Source organism: Falco biarmicus, chromosome 1 (genome assembly GCF_023638135.1).
Source record: "Falco biarmicus isolate bFalBia1 chromosome 1, bFalBia1.pri, whole genome shotgun sequence".
Classification (NCBI taxonomy): Eukaryota; Metazoa; Chordata; class Aves; order Falconiformes; family Falconidae; genus Falco; species Falco biarmicus.
This window is the reverse complement of record NC_079288.1, coordinates 103361662-103376265: the sequence shown is the minus strand read 5'-3', so window position 1 is coordinate 103376265 and position 14604 is coordinate 103361662. Positions and strand designations below refer to the sequence as shown.

At 48.6% G+C, this 14604-nt stretch overlaps 1 protein-coding gene across 3 annotated transcripts in view; it reads right to left on the bottom strand.

Moving 5' to 3' along the window:
- SHROOM3 (shroom family member 3) overlaps positions 1-11782 on the bottom strand; it is a 52153-nt gene extending 40371 nt beyond the window's left edge. For 2 of the 3 annotated variants that reach the window (XM_056354925.1, XM_056354939.1), the window contains exon 1: positions 2358-2507. The gene's annotated coding sequence lies outside the window, so the exon portion shown is untranslated. Of the gene's footprint in view, positions 1-2357; positions 2508-11673 lie in introns of those variants that run through there. The other variant, XM_056354934.1, reaches the window with a different exon arrangement.
- Positions 11783-14604: the final 2822 nt, after the last annotated feature.

Here is a 14604-nt window from a genome sequence, read left to right as displayed (position 1 = left end):
ATTTCAGGGCAAAGAAACACAGAGGCTGAGAAGTCACTTGGAACTAATTCAGCTCACAGCTTTCCTTCTAGGAGGGCTCTTCACTTAGGTAACTCCAATTTAAACAACTTCAATGAGCACTGACCTCCAGGTCCACCGAGAAAAAATCTGGAGGAAGGAGACCACATTTTGACTGTGCAATACTGTCTAGTCCTACTTGTCCCGTGTTTTTTTGGCTTTCCTTTTCCTCTGAGATTGGATGGATTTTATTTGCCCTGACCTCAATCCCACAATCTGGCCATGCTGTGTTTGTACAGACCCACACAAATGCACAAACAAGCTGCTCCGGCGCTATACCTGTTTGCAAGCAAAGATCTGAAAGGAGTATTCGCATTCATTTTGGTTCTTCACTTCATTTGGTATTGGCTAAGGGATCTTTGAGAAAATGAACTCCCTCTTTGTCTGTGAGAGAGACCTAATCCTCGTTTTGCCCTGGAGGATTACTGGGTACTTAGAAAGGCACTCACATGCACATTTTTGGTTTGTGCCAGCTGCATTTGGGTCCACAATATGTAGCGTTCACTTTGGTCTTTAGGTTTGACAATAGGCATTCCACTGCACCCAGACCCCAACCCCAGAGACTGCCACCCTTTTAAAGACACCCTAAATCAATGCTTTCTGAATTGCGGACCTTCCCGTGCTTTGCATGAGTAGTTCGCCCTCAGACAGTGCACGTGAATTCAGTGTGCAGGCAGGCAGCTGGGCCCGCAGCCCTCAAGACTAGGATCTTTTCTTGTGCTGCCGAGCCGGCGGTCGGAGTGCAGTTCCCTGCATGGCCCTGCCAAAAAGACCTGGACCCTAGCTGGAAGGAGGAACCCATAGGGCTGAGAAATTAGCTTTTATCCCTAGTCAATTCCTGGCTTTTTGTAATAGAAGTTTACGGTTATACTCAATTATAGCTTACTATTTGTGCCACAGAGAGCCCGCCTGTTCAGCCACCGGAGCCCAACATTCCTGGGTTGTACACACTGATATATAATAAAAGGTCATTCCTTTCATTATAGGAATAATGATTCCTATAATAATTCCAAATGCCCAGTGCCACAGCACCAACTCTGTGTGGTGCTGGGCTTTTACCACAAGTGGTTGTCTGTGTACAAGATAGGTTTGTCGTTGGCCATGATTTTGCTCTACCCATCAAGCTCAGGAGCCTTCAGAGCCTACTGGTGTTCCCACATGGGTGAAGTGTGCTCTGTGCAGCTCTGGCCCAAATCTTCCTAGGATCATGACTTAATTCTGTAAAGCAGTAATTCAGGATGTAGTTCAATGGAAGTAAAGGACTCTCTTCTTCAGCTGGTGTAAATTAGTACCAACTTGAGCAGCTCTCTGCCTGCTCAGGGGACAGCTCACCTTCTCAGGAGATCCGAACTGAGAGGTTACAACTGTATTTCTCTGTCCAATGGTACCACCACAAAAAAGTGGAGGGCAATCTGCCCTGCACCCAGCTCTACTTCTAAGTGAAATGCTTTCCTGCACCTTGCACTCAGACACTTTTAACCCCCTTAGAAAACAGGTCTACCTATTTATTGTGTCCAAAAAAAAGTAAAAATACAGAGAAATGACATTTTCATCCTATTCTACCCCACAACTAACAGGAATATCTATAGACTTGCTCTTGACCATTATTGAAAATCTCTTGAGTATTCCCAGAGACGTCAAGCGCCACTGGCCTTCGGGCACACTGTGGGACTTGCATTGGGGAATCAGATTGTCACCCCCCCTTCATAGGCTGTATAGGACCAGGAGGCCACTAGGAACAACATTCCAGACCTGGCCATAAAAGGTTGGGATCAACTCTCTCTGAGGTGTAGAAGTGCTCAGACCAGTTTGTCAGAGGTGCCTGAAATGAAGACTTCCTGCAGAGCTCACGCAAGAAGAAGGATCATTAACACATCTGCCCCTTTAAGGACCATGACTACTGCACAGAGGCAAAACAATAACATTATCTTTACAGATTCTGTGGTACCCCAATGCTGAATCATACTGATCAGAAGTCGTTCTGTATAACTTAGAACATTTAACTTTTCTTACATAACACAAAGGAAAGCACAAGCCAGCTCTAAAGGACAAGAGTAAATGAAAACAAATAATTGCAGCTCCTACAAAGAAAGGCAGACATAAAAAGGAAGCAAAAGTCATACTTGCATAAAATAAAGACTGGTTTTCATTTTAGGATTAGAGAATTAAAACGATTCCATGGGAAAAGGCTGCAGGCTCCCCCCCAAAAAACCACTTTTTTTGCTGAAAAAAGTTATGTTCTCAGAGACAGATTAAATAAGCAGAAGTTATTTTCCCAGAATTGCTCTTTTTACACTCACCCTTCAGAACAGTCATATTTTCCAGATACAAAAGGGCTGTCCTAGGGCTGGGTCTGAATGTCAGGTGTGCCCCACCTGGGACCTGGCCACAGGGTGCAGACCCGAGACCTGAAAGCCCTCACCAGGAACCTCTTCCAGCAGCACACAGGAGACGGGGCCAGACTCAGTCTGCTGGTGCAGTGGTTTATGTGAGCACTTCCTAATATGTAAACGCAAACCAAACTAGGTCAGTTCAGAACAACAATTTAAATGGTTTAAAGCTAAAGATTAAGGGAGTGCTTACAGGAACCGTTCCAGTGGCAGATGGATGAGATCTCTGGCACTGATGAGCAAGTGAGGGCATTAATCTCTTCCACCAGCACAGCTGGATCTCTCTTCCTGGCTTCTATATGCACTGTACTTTAAGGAACACATCCTGAAATTTCACCCTAGCAGTAATCTCTTGAAAATATCGATGTTATTGAAGCGCTGGAACAGCAGCTCAGACGTTTTCTGAAAAGCTGGCCACAGCAGTTGGTACTGAGTAAGTGACCACCTGAGCATCTGTTCAGAGGGGGCAGAAGAAAGCCTCACACTCGTATTTGTCACAGGCATGATGGACATTCAACATCAAGAACCCACTGAAGTCTGCAGCTGAGTTATCCCTTTGCTCTCTAACCTGACTGCTTCTGCGGTGTTTCCTGGTATGCCAGATTTTAATTGCAGTAACTTGAAGGGTGGAGTGTACAGGCCTAAATCACCTTCATGGGTGTAGTAATGCCTAATCCCCAGAATATGAGCTACTTCTTATGAGCCGTTTCTCCCTCCCACTCACCCACTCCTTCCTGGACAAATTCCTGCATCCCTTACTCAACACAGCATGCATTTACTTCCTCAGGACTTCAGCAAGAGATTTGCTCAAGTGAAAAATGAGTATAGATTGAGTAAGGAGATAAGGATTTGGCCAGCTGCTTTACAAAACATCTCTGCAGCACCTGCAGTATCATTTTGCACTGAGTTCGGAGACCTGTAGTTCTCAGGGACTGCACTATAGAAAATATGGTTACTATAGAAGGCAGCTATGCCTGTTAGTTGTCCATCCATCCCTGAGTCAAGAAATGCTGTCCTTTGTTCGTCACACCTCCACTTGGTTCATCACACCTGTTAACTAGACAGATCCAGTGGAAAACCAATGTACCGGCCCAGGGAGGGCACAAAAATAGCCTTGGCAACAGCAGAAAGACGTGAGCTTTTCAGGTACATACTGAATCCAAAGAGCGTGGTATAAGCACAGAGCAAACAAAAGCCTGCTGAATTTGCAGATTTGCAAGCTGGCTGATCACCTGCTTGCATTTTTATTTTTAATGAGTACAGTGAGTTTGCTGGAGTTATTGCTCCCCTGCAGCAGTGATATCACAGCTTTTTGTAACTTCATCCATAAATGCAGCTACAAATCAATACAGGCAGCAAAGCCCATGGAAGTGAAGCCATTCGAATTACAAATGTTCCCAAGCCAAAGCTCTGCCCTCTGAGAATTTTGTGATTCTTTAACTTTCGATCAAGATAGAGTACCCAAAGCAAGATACAGAAAAGGTGGCTGCTAAGCTACAAAATTAAATAAACATCTGTTTGTTACTCAAATTATTTTTAGCATCTGCCAGTCCAGCAGAGATGACGCCTATCTAACAAGAGTTTAGAAGAGGATGAGGACTGCAGCCATGACAGGACACAGCAGATGAGAGAGGAACCCTCGGCCCCTCTTGCCTGGTGCTATACCTCAGTGCATCCCCACTGTGCTCAGACAAACCACCTCGAAGGAGGATCCGGCCTTCCTGACTCCGCTGCCTCCCAGCAGCAACGGAGGGCCCTGGCACCCACAGCTCCTCCAACAATGGCAAGGGCCAAGCGCCCACCCCTGCCCTGCGAAGCCAGCTGGAGCGCAAGGTGGGGGCAGCCACACCAAGCCTGGTGCCAGTGGTGCGGGAAAGGCAGCCCCACCACCACCCCACCGCACATTCCTGCCGCCAGCGGTGAGGGGTACGCTCAGGAACATGCACAGAGCAGCTAATTTTAAAAAAGGAAGCAAGAGGGAGGTGAAGAATAGGGAGGGCTGTAAGCGACAATAAAGCAATTATTCCAGTTTCAGCAGGCTGGGGAAGCATTGTAAGGGTGGAAAAGACAAGTGGGCTCAAGTCTCATGATTAACGCTGAATGGAGATGGATGAGAAACTAACACTGGAGCCACAAAAACCTTCGCAGTTGCCAGCAGCCGGGTCTTAGCCCCTGGTGGGATGCTGTCTGTCCTTGTGTGGCACGGCTAAGTAAAGATTTAACTCATAGCTCTCTACATGATGAAATCTTATACAGCCTACATTAGAAACAGGATTAAGTAACGTCATCACTGATATGTGAACAACTGCTAAGAGTAAAGAAGTCATGAACATTTTTCTTTTAATCACAGGACTGGGGAATGTAGACATTTCAGGCCATTTAGGAGCATAAATAGACCTCTGCCTTCCTCCTGCTGAAAGATATCATAAGCATCCTTCCCATACATAGCCCTGTGTGCTGCACCCAGGGTGCTCTTCTTTCTATGCACCCTGCCAACAGGAAAACTTTTCCCCCTCTTCCCCATCACCTTGTCTATTGTGTTTTGGTCTGACAATCCTGAGTCCAGACCCAAATAATTCCTTGGGGTCAAAGCAAGATCTGAAGCTGGGACTGTGGATGTTCTACTGCATGTGCTGCAGGGCTGGATTAGCGCTCGTGGAGGTGGGGAAAAGCACATACACACACACCTGGATGAGGTCAGGGTCTTCCCCGGTGATGCTGCCCTTGAGTACCAATGGAGCAAAGCACCTAAGGAACAGTTAAGAAAAGTGACACTACAGATTAGCATATGGCTTTGATCTCCAGGGAAATGTCTCAAATCCTGCTGGGTTCCCAGGAACGTGAAGGTGCTACTCTGTAGATAAGGAGTCTTTCACAGCTCTGGGGAAACCCAGAAAACCCCACTTAAGCAAAATGCCTATCAGCTTTTAATGGGACCTTCCTCATAAGTCACTTAAGACACATCTTAAAAATCCAGCCACTCTGAAACAGTTTGAAATGCTTTTCCTTAGAGCAGCTCCCAGCACAAGAAAGCGCAGAGGAGATGACGACCCGCTGCAGGGCTAACTGGCAGTCTGACTTGAGGTCTTCCACAGCTAAGCAGAAGAAAGCCATTTACAAGTTAACAGAAGACAGCTCAACACGAAAAAATATTATTCCCCAGTGTGAACATCAGCACCCTCTCAAAGGAAGCCACATCTTTGCTAGGGACATGTGATGATCTGTAGTCAAAGTCTGGAAAGCTCCGCTCTGCATGCCAATAGGAAAAAGCAATACATATCCCCAGTCTCAGCCTCTGCTCATACACAGGATACACTGTGACCATCCTCATTAAAAGAAAAACCCTCCAAAATTAGTCTTGGTGGAGCCAGCCCCAAACACAAATTGTCATTTGAGTCAGAAGTGCCAAACTCTTTCACAGAGTGAACAGCAAACCCAAATCCTATTAAACAGCCATCAGTGTCAATATTTATTCCTCACAAATCAGGGACAAGTAGCCTAACAAATGGTGTCAGACTGAGCCTGGTGAGATGGAAGAGGAAGGGGATAGCCTTGGGGAAAGGACATGACATTAATCAGCATCACCCCTGCAAAACCCTTGACAGAAACAAGGTAGTAAACTCATTAGCCACTTAGAAACTAAGCTCCTTTTTTTGCTTCACACAGTGATAGCCCACAGTTTCCAGCCCGAAGGTTTGGCATCCTTCACAATAAAGTCACTGGGGCCCATAAAATCTTTTCCTTTCAATCTACCTCTCAACACACACCTCACTCTGGTCCAGAGAGGCTTACTGGCTTAACTGCTCTCTTCCCTGACGCAGAGCAGCCCCGTCCTGATGTCTGGACTGCAATGCATTAAGCCCTCAAATTAGCATGAAGTAAGAGAGCTCCCAGGCAAAAGATGTCTGCACAGGAAGACAAACAAATACAACGATTTCACAAGGCAAACTCCTTGGCTGCAAGAGCAAATATTGCAGCTTCTCCTTCTCCCCATGGATCGTTCCTGCCCCTGGGTGGTAGTATATGCCATCTTGCACCATGCATGCAGCCACACTGCAAACCAGGGAAGGGAACCAGCCCAGCTTAATTTCTGCCAGATGACTCTGCTGAAGGTGCCTGTGCCAGAGCCTGGAAACAGACCCAGCTTTCCTGTTTGTCTCATCACCAAAAGGAGTTCACACTGGGTGAAACACAATGATGGTGCCAGGTCTTTCGACTGATGTAGCTCAATGAAGATACTCGGATTTGTATTTGCCCCTCACTTGAGACAAGCTAAATTTTGGGTTTGTTTATAGGCTGTTGCTAGGCCTTCTTTTACCCCTGCATTTTTTTGTTTCTCTTTAATGCTTGCTACCTTATTCCTCGTCCTCTGCACCTGGAACAGCCAGAACTAACACATACCCTTAACTGACAAACTGTTGGGAAATCTGCTTAAAAAGAACTTGTGAGCTGTGTAAAAATACAGTTTCCTTCTCCTTGCCTAGATGGGAAAACACAATATTAAGGCAAATATACTGCAGGTTTGATCTCTTCATCAGGGCTGGAGCTTAGTTTTTAGAGCTATGCCTTACAGCATGTAATTTGCTCCCATCTATCCCGGGAAACTTAAGCTGCCATAGCATGATTAGGATGCAGCCATCTTGCACGGGGGGCCCTGTCCCCACTATAACTGTACTGTGTGCTGAGCATCAGTTATCATCACGTACTTTACTTAAATTAGTCTGAAATGGAGTCTGTCTCCAGTCTGGAGCCTGTTTGTAACTGCAAAGGAATCTGTGCCTTCTGTAACACATGAGACAGGATCAGGTCACTGCTGGAGAGCACTTGGCCTGGCTATTTTTATTGTCTGCCTGAATACTTTTCTTCAACACTATTTTAAGTTGCTGAAAGAATAGTGAGGATGAGATTTTTTAAAAAACAGATACACTGATAATCCATAGGAACTATGTTTTTTTAACTTTTGGACATTTCTCAAATCTTTGCCCTTGTTGCCAGGATGCTGAAGGCATTCTGAAGTCACAACATGATGAAATCTAATCAGGGTGAAGTGGGCTGGTTTCATTTTCATCAGATTCCTCTTTCAAAAGTACAAATTTACCCTTCTTATCCCTCTCCCTACCACTAGAACTGAGCCAACACAGCAGTTACCGCTTTCTCAAAAAAACCCCACCCAACCCTCTCTTCCATCAAGAACAACTGATGATTGAAATTCTTCATGTTTCTTTAAATTCAAAGGACAGTGCCACTAAGCACTGGTGTAATTAGAATGTAAAGTATTAGAGAAGTGGCTCTGTCTGAATACAGGCAAGCATGCATCACATCACAGTTAGACAAGCTTTTCACTCAGACTTGGTAACAACTCCCCTAAATCATCGCTTTCAAACATCCACAGGCTTTTCTTATGCGTGGCTTCTTTCCACTTGGCTATCACAAAGTTTGAGATGTTTATATCCTGTTGCAACTTTGGGTTCTTTGGAGTGAATCATCTAGTTTCAACACAGCACTTGCCAAGAAGAGGGAAATGCTTGTGAAGATGAGCATGCACACCGACAGTTTACATCCTTCTCAGTCTCCTCTGCAGGACAGATGACCCTGGGGGAGCACCCGTGTTGCATCCACGAGTGAGAGGCAGCCGCAGTGACAGGAGATGGGTGACCCACTCTGCTTGATTGCCACTGTCAAAATGAGGGATGGTGCCATCTCAGAGGCTGTCAGACAGGGTGGGTGAGAAAGCGGGAGGCTGTGAAATCCTGCTTTTGGACTGGAGTCAGGCCTTGTCTAAAACTGGTACAAGAATTAGGGAAACACTGTCATTGTCTTTCCCCTGGTTTACAGGAGTTTAGCTGAGCTCTAGGTATTGTTCATTCAGGGCAATGCGCTTTATCCCTACTGTGCAGCTTGCTTGTATGCCCGGTGTTATAAAGGTAGTCTTTGTGTGGCAAGACTCAAGACTCCCAACTGCACTCTTACAGGAATCCAGAGCACAAATAAGCTTCCACTTGGGGACATTCATGAATAAGCATTTGTAACGGGCAATTACTACTTAATTTCAGATGTCTGACCTGTCATAGATTTGGGGCTAGGCCTGCAGCTAGCAAAAATCAGCTTCATTCCACTTCCACATCAATAATAGGTTCTCCTTCCCAGTGCTCTGATAGCTCAAGCATCTGATACAGTGTGAAGACTGTGGCTATGGTGGGCCTGATCCTGCTGATCATAATGATCACGACATGCTCACGTTAATGGCCATGCTGACAAGAGTGAAACTGGTGCTCCGTTCTGGCATGTGCTGAACACCTACATCTCACACTAGAGTCAGAACTGTACATCCTTCAGCCTCACTCACATTCTCACCAGTTAAAAGGAGGAGCGGAGGAACACAGAAAAGAAAAAGAAAGAGCCAGAGGCCCTGTTGGGTCTCACTGATTGTACCCTGTGGTCCAGAAAAGCATATTCAGATGAGTTTCCAAAACACAGATACTTTCCCAGCATGCTGCTCAGTCTGGGAAGGCTGAGTACCTCCCTGCCAGGGGCAGAGAGGAAGATGGGAGAGATGGTGCTGTGCCAGCAGGATCAAGCCACTTTTGTCAGGGCTCTGTGAGCAGAAGGAGCACAAGGGATTAAAATCCTTCCTGAAATTCTGATCATAATAATTACCATAAGCCATTCTCTACTCCCACATCCAATAAACTCAGTCAGCTCGCCACTGCGAGTACTAAGAACTCATCACATTAGCTCTGCTGAAACCCATGCTAAGGGTCAAGTCAGCCTATCACAGGTTTAAAATTGACTGCGCGTTGTTGAATCACAGCCCTCAAAACCCTGATTCCAGGTTTCACCCCTTCTCCTACACCTGTAACGCCATTCCAGAAGCAGAGGTACTGCAGTCTTCACCTGGATGTCCAAAGGCCAGACACTGAGCCACAGTTACCAAACACCCAGTGCTGGCCATAACTCTTTGTCTAAACAAACATTAACCAAGCTAGAAATTCTGATGGGAATCATGCAGGACTAGGGAATGGTGGCATTATAAAATACCCCATTTGATGTCATATCCTGCTTATTTTACATACTTACACTGCCACTGAGGTGAGGAAGCCCAGGTATGGACCAGGCCCCATCGTGCCAGATGCTCTGCGAACAGCACGGTGAAGGACGATTGCTCACCTGGAGGGTTTACCATTCAAGTAGGGTCCATCCTAACTAAACAAATGCAGGAAGGATGTTTTCCCCATCGCTGCTGTCCCCTCAGCACACTTCCCAAGTCCAGCTGCTCACCAATGCCAACCGCATCCTACTGCGAGGAGCACAGCTTTTCTCCTGTTCCTGCCAAGAGCTAGGCCACTACGCAGAGGGAGAAGGGCTCTACATCACATCACTTTTCTCCTCATAAAGAATCCGGGGTCTGCTTGTTTGCCACCTACTGAACACAGGGAGGTTTGATGAGGCTCTTGGCTGCTGTGGAATCACAGCTTGCCTGTCTCCCAGAGGCAGGACTCCCACCTGCCACAGTAGCAGCCCTCTCTGCAGAGCAATGCCAAGGAGGCTGGAGCTGACTGTATGTAGTCGCTGGCTTCTCAGCAATGTTTTGTACCTAAACTTCTGGCGTCCTGATCCCTGGAAGAAAAGCCTCTGTGATTATTAAATGACAGCCTGGACTTCCCATTACAAATTACAGTAATCCTTATTCTGGTCAAACTGAACTTCCCTCTGATTTAAGAACCACAGGTGCCAAGCATCACTCAGTATGGGCCAACAAGTCCTCAGGCCTCTAAATCCCTAGGTTACGAATCTGCAGGAGCACCCTTCTCCCTCCCAAGCACAGGCTGGCCTAGACTTCACCTCTCTTAATCAGAGTTTTAGGGCAGTGATTTTTTCCTAACACTGTTCCTACTGGAGTTGAGGAAAATCTTGACGAACACCTAGTAGGGCCTGAGTCAGACCTCCACTGCTGAGAAAACAGACCAGGCTGCTGAGATACACCCTGGTGCTTGCTGGGCAAAAGAGGGCAAAACACAACCAAGGTTTGGGATGAAAAATGCACGTGCTTGAACGGGTGCTGCTGGTGTCACCTAATGGACAGGCAGCACTGAACAGATAGGAAATTTAAGGCTGAGTATAGGCAGAAGAACATGCAGAGGTCAGCTTTAAAAGGCATTATAGCAGGGAAGAAGAGAAAATGGACCTCTGGAGCTTCAGGGCAGAGGAAGCTGAGGAGAAAATTGCAGTGAAGGCAAATGCACAAAGGAGGTTTGCGGGTCACATTCCTCCCAAAGATGCTGGCTGATAATGTTACATTTGAATATAATTCTGTTCTTAGCCATTTTAAGGACTCTGTGGGTCATTCCAACCAGGTGATAACATTTCTCAGCTTCTCTCCCAGTATCTCATTGCAAGGTGCCTGCCAGCAGAACTACCTCCAAGAACACTACACTACTTACTAAAACATGCAACAGCCACACTGTGTGCGCCAACAGAAACCTCCTGCTGTTCAGATGCCCAGCAACTCCTTCTAGAGAAAGTGCTGTAAGGGGACCCTTCAAACACCAAAGCCCTGGCCCAGCTGCAGCAGGGACAGACAGGGTAGCTGAATGCCGTGCTGCTAGAGGTGTGCGTGCAACCAGAGCAAAGAGATGGGTTTTATGTCGCACGTGGAGAATCTCTCCGAGTAATACGGACAGATGGAAGCATAGCATGGCGGGGCCTGATGCTACACCCCTTCTTTCCCCGCATCCAGAGGCTCCAAAACCACCAAACAAGAACATGGCACCTGGAACTGGACGGGGCTGCCACCTCCAACTGCCTTCCCCTGGGGGGCTCCGCCCGTGCCAGGCGGGACCGCCGCCCTTTGTTAGCCCTGCCCTGCCCGCGCCGGGGCCTCTGCCCTGGCCGGGGACACCGGACCCCCGCACCGCGGCTCCCCCGCACGCCGGCTGCCGTGCAGCCCGCTCCCCGTCCGCCACGCTCCGTGCACCCCGCGCACCCCGGGAGCCGTGCCCCCCGGCGCCCCGCGCATCCCCGACCGCCATGCCCCCCGGCATCCCGCGCACCCCGGCCGCCGCGCATCGCCCCGCCCTCGCCCCGCTGCATCTCTGCCCTGGCCGCGGGACACCGGCCCCCCCCCGCACCGCGGCTCCCCCGCACGCCGGCTGCGGCGCAGCCCGCTCCCCGTCCACCCCGCTCCGTGCACCCCGCTCCCCGCGCCCCGGTCCCGCTCCCGCCGTACCTCCCCGTGCCCCGGGGCGCCGGCACCTCCCGGCGGCTCCGCGCTCACAGCCGCACCGGACGAGGGCGCCGGAGCCCGGCGGCAGCGGCGGCGCCTCCGGCCGCCCCCGGCAGGTGCCGCGGCGGGCAGCCCGCCCCCAGCACCGCCCCGCCGGCCCGGCCCGGCCAGGGGGAGCCCGCCCTGCCAGGGGCTGCCGCGGGAGAAGCGGCGCAGGCGGGGGGGGGGGGGGCGAGGGGGGCCGCGGGAAGGCTGCAGCCTGAACCCCCCGGCCAGACAGATGGTGCGCCCCCCCCCCCGCTTCCCGCTCCCCTCAGCACCCAGCGGTGCCGTCCTCATCTGGCCGCTGCACCCCGCCCGGCTGCACAGCCCGCCCACCGCCGCCCGGGCCCCCAGCGAAGCGGCCCCCACCCGCAGCCCCGCTCGTAGCTCCTCCGGGGCTCTGCCGCCAGCATCAGCTCAGCCTGAGCTCCCGTCTGGCCGTGGTGCACAGACCTCCTCAAAGCACCGCCATCCGTTCCCTGATGTGTCCCGGGAAAGGTCCAGCCCCGCCATCCCATAAATCCGAGGCCACGGGGCTGCGTCGCGGGTGCCGGGCTGGCACAGTGAGCCTGCACCATCGCAGCCTCCTGCCCTCGGGGGTGACTCTCACCCGCCACAGCAAGTCAGGTCAGTGCGGGGCTGGCTTTAACAGCATCTGCTGTCACAGGTTTGCTTCGTACAGGACATTTAATCAGCAAATGAGACATACTAAATTCATTTAAAAGCTACACGAAGCTGAACAATTGTATCTCATGGAGGAAGATGACAGGCAGAGGCGAGATAAATAAACCCTTCTCATTTCTCATAGTTACTGTGAATAGCTAAAAACACCCCAAACCCATTCAAGCTGTGGAATTAGTTGTGTTACACACAGGGGAAGGAGTTGAAGTAGGAATTTGTGCTTCTAATGCCCTGTTCCTGGCTGGTATAAAATGCACACAGTGCTGTTACTGAGCCGAGCTGGTTTATGTCTAGGCATTAAAGCTGCCAGACTTCATGTCGTGGAAGTCTTCCTGGCTTAAGACAGCAGGATTTCACTTTCCTCTTCCCAGTGATGACAGATTTTGCAGGTGAAATGAAATAGGTTTCTGCTTTCCCTCCCTGCCACTTGCCATCCACCTTTTCCTGCCCTTTTGATGCCTAACACCTTCCTCTCCCTTTCTGCCCTGTATCCTCCCTTAGGACACCTGGGGTTTTGTCTGGTAGCTGTCTCCTCTCAAGAGGTGGCTCCACGTTCACCCTCATCCTTTGGATTTGCAAATGGACATGAACACAGCACCTGCTCCCCACAGGGCAGCCTTTACCACCACCCCACTGTGGGCTGCTGGGAGCACCAGAGCCATGCAGAAGGAAGATGACAAGTCTGGGGGGGAACACGATGCGTATTCACTGAAGGAAAGAAAATCCCTTTTGACCCCAAGGAGGTGACTGAGGGAGATGCTGGAAAAGATCCTCTTCACAACATGAGTTACCATAACAGATCTTTCATCCAGGAATGTCCAAAGGCTATCCAAAAATACCCCTATTTTACAGAGGGAGAAATTAATATTTTATACAGGGAGGAAAAGGGATATGCCCTTAATTCGAGTGGGAAAGGATCCCACTTTCCAAGGCGCTTTTCACAAACGGCTTCCCTGTAGCCGTTTATTCACTCACTATTAAGCTATCATAAAACGTTACACGGATAGCTTTATTTCAGTTCATAAGTAACTTATTCTGTCTTGGCTTAAAACGGTTCCTGTCGGTTTTATTTGAACTAGCATATTCTACTCCCCAAAAATAATACAGGTGGCTTAACGGCCTTTTACATGGATGCATCTATATCAGGCTAAATTATGCTCAGTCAGTGCTACTTTTCATGCTGACATTTCTTTACCTGCTAACTCATAATCACCAGCCTAAAATGCTTAATGCTTAGCAGGATGTGTAAATCATAAAGCCTGTGATAAACTAGAACGCGAGATGCAGAAGAAACACTTGAGGTGATGTTACGAAGGCAGTAAGCATTAGTCATGAGTCTTAATTATGAAACCCACCATGAAGCCACACTTCTCATAGCAGAGTTAAGTACCATTTCCCATATTTTTTTCACTTGTGCTTCCTAGTGAAAAATATTTGCCTCTATAAAATCTGGCCTGCTATCACACACCTGGATACAGCCCTGGTTTATGATGACTCTGAGCACACTACACAGTTAGCATGGCTATCACAGTCAGATTTCCTTCAGGGGACAATAACATACTCCTCCCATGCATGTGCCTAAAGGGATGCGCCATCAAAATGGGTTAATAATTTCAACACCTCTAAATTGCTATCTTATGGCATGAAGGTCAGTTTTTGGAAGCAAGATTAAACAGCCTGGTAATAGCAGTGAGGCAAGATTACTCAGGTGATGGCTGCCCTCTGGTTCCCTTTCTGGACGAGGGTTCCCTTCTGATCTGAACCAAACACTCACATTGCCCAGCTATAAAGCCGACCACTTTACCCACAGGCCAGCATAACCACCTGATGCCAGCAGAACTACTGCTTGCAAACGTTATTCAGTTAAAAGCATGACTTTTGCTTTAATTTCTTCTGAGTGTGACTTCTCTCTCTGACCTGAAAGCTATGTGGAACGCTGCATTTTCCCACACCAGTATATGCAGGGTATGTCAGGATTGTCCCATTAGGCGCCAGATGGACCCACAGTAATTTGCTTCATGAAATGATTCAGATAGTTGGGTTTTTTTTAATGGAGATTTTAAAGGCTTTAAGCGTACTTTGCATCTTGGCCAGCAACTCTGAGAGATACCAAATGGTAGTTTCCTAGAAGGTACCAGGCAATGAAACAATGTCCTTTCTTGGCATGTAAGCATAAAAGCTTATGAACATTGGTCCTTCTGTGATAAAAAC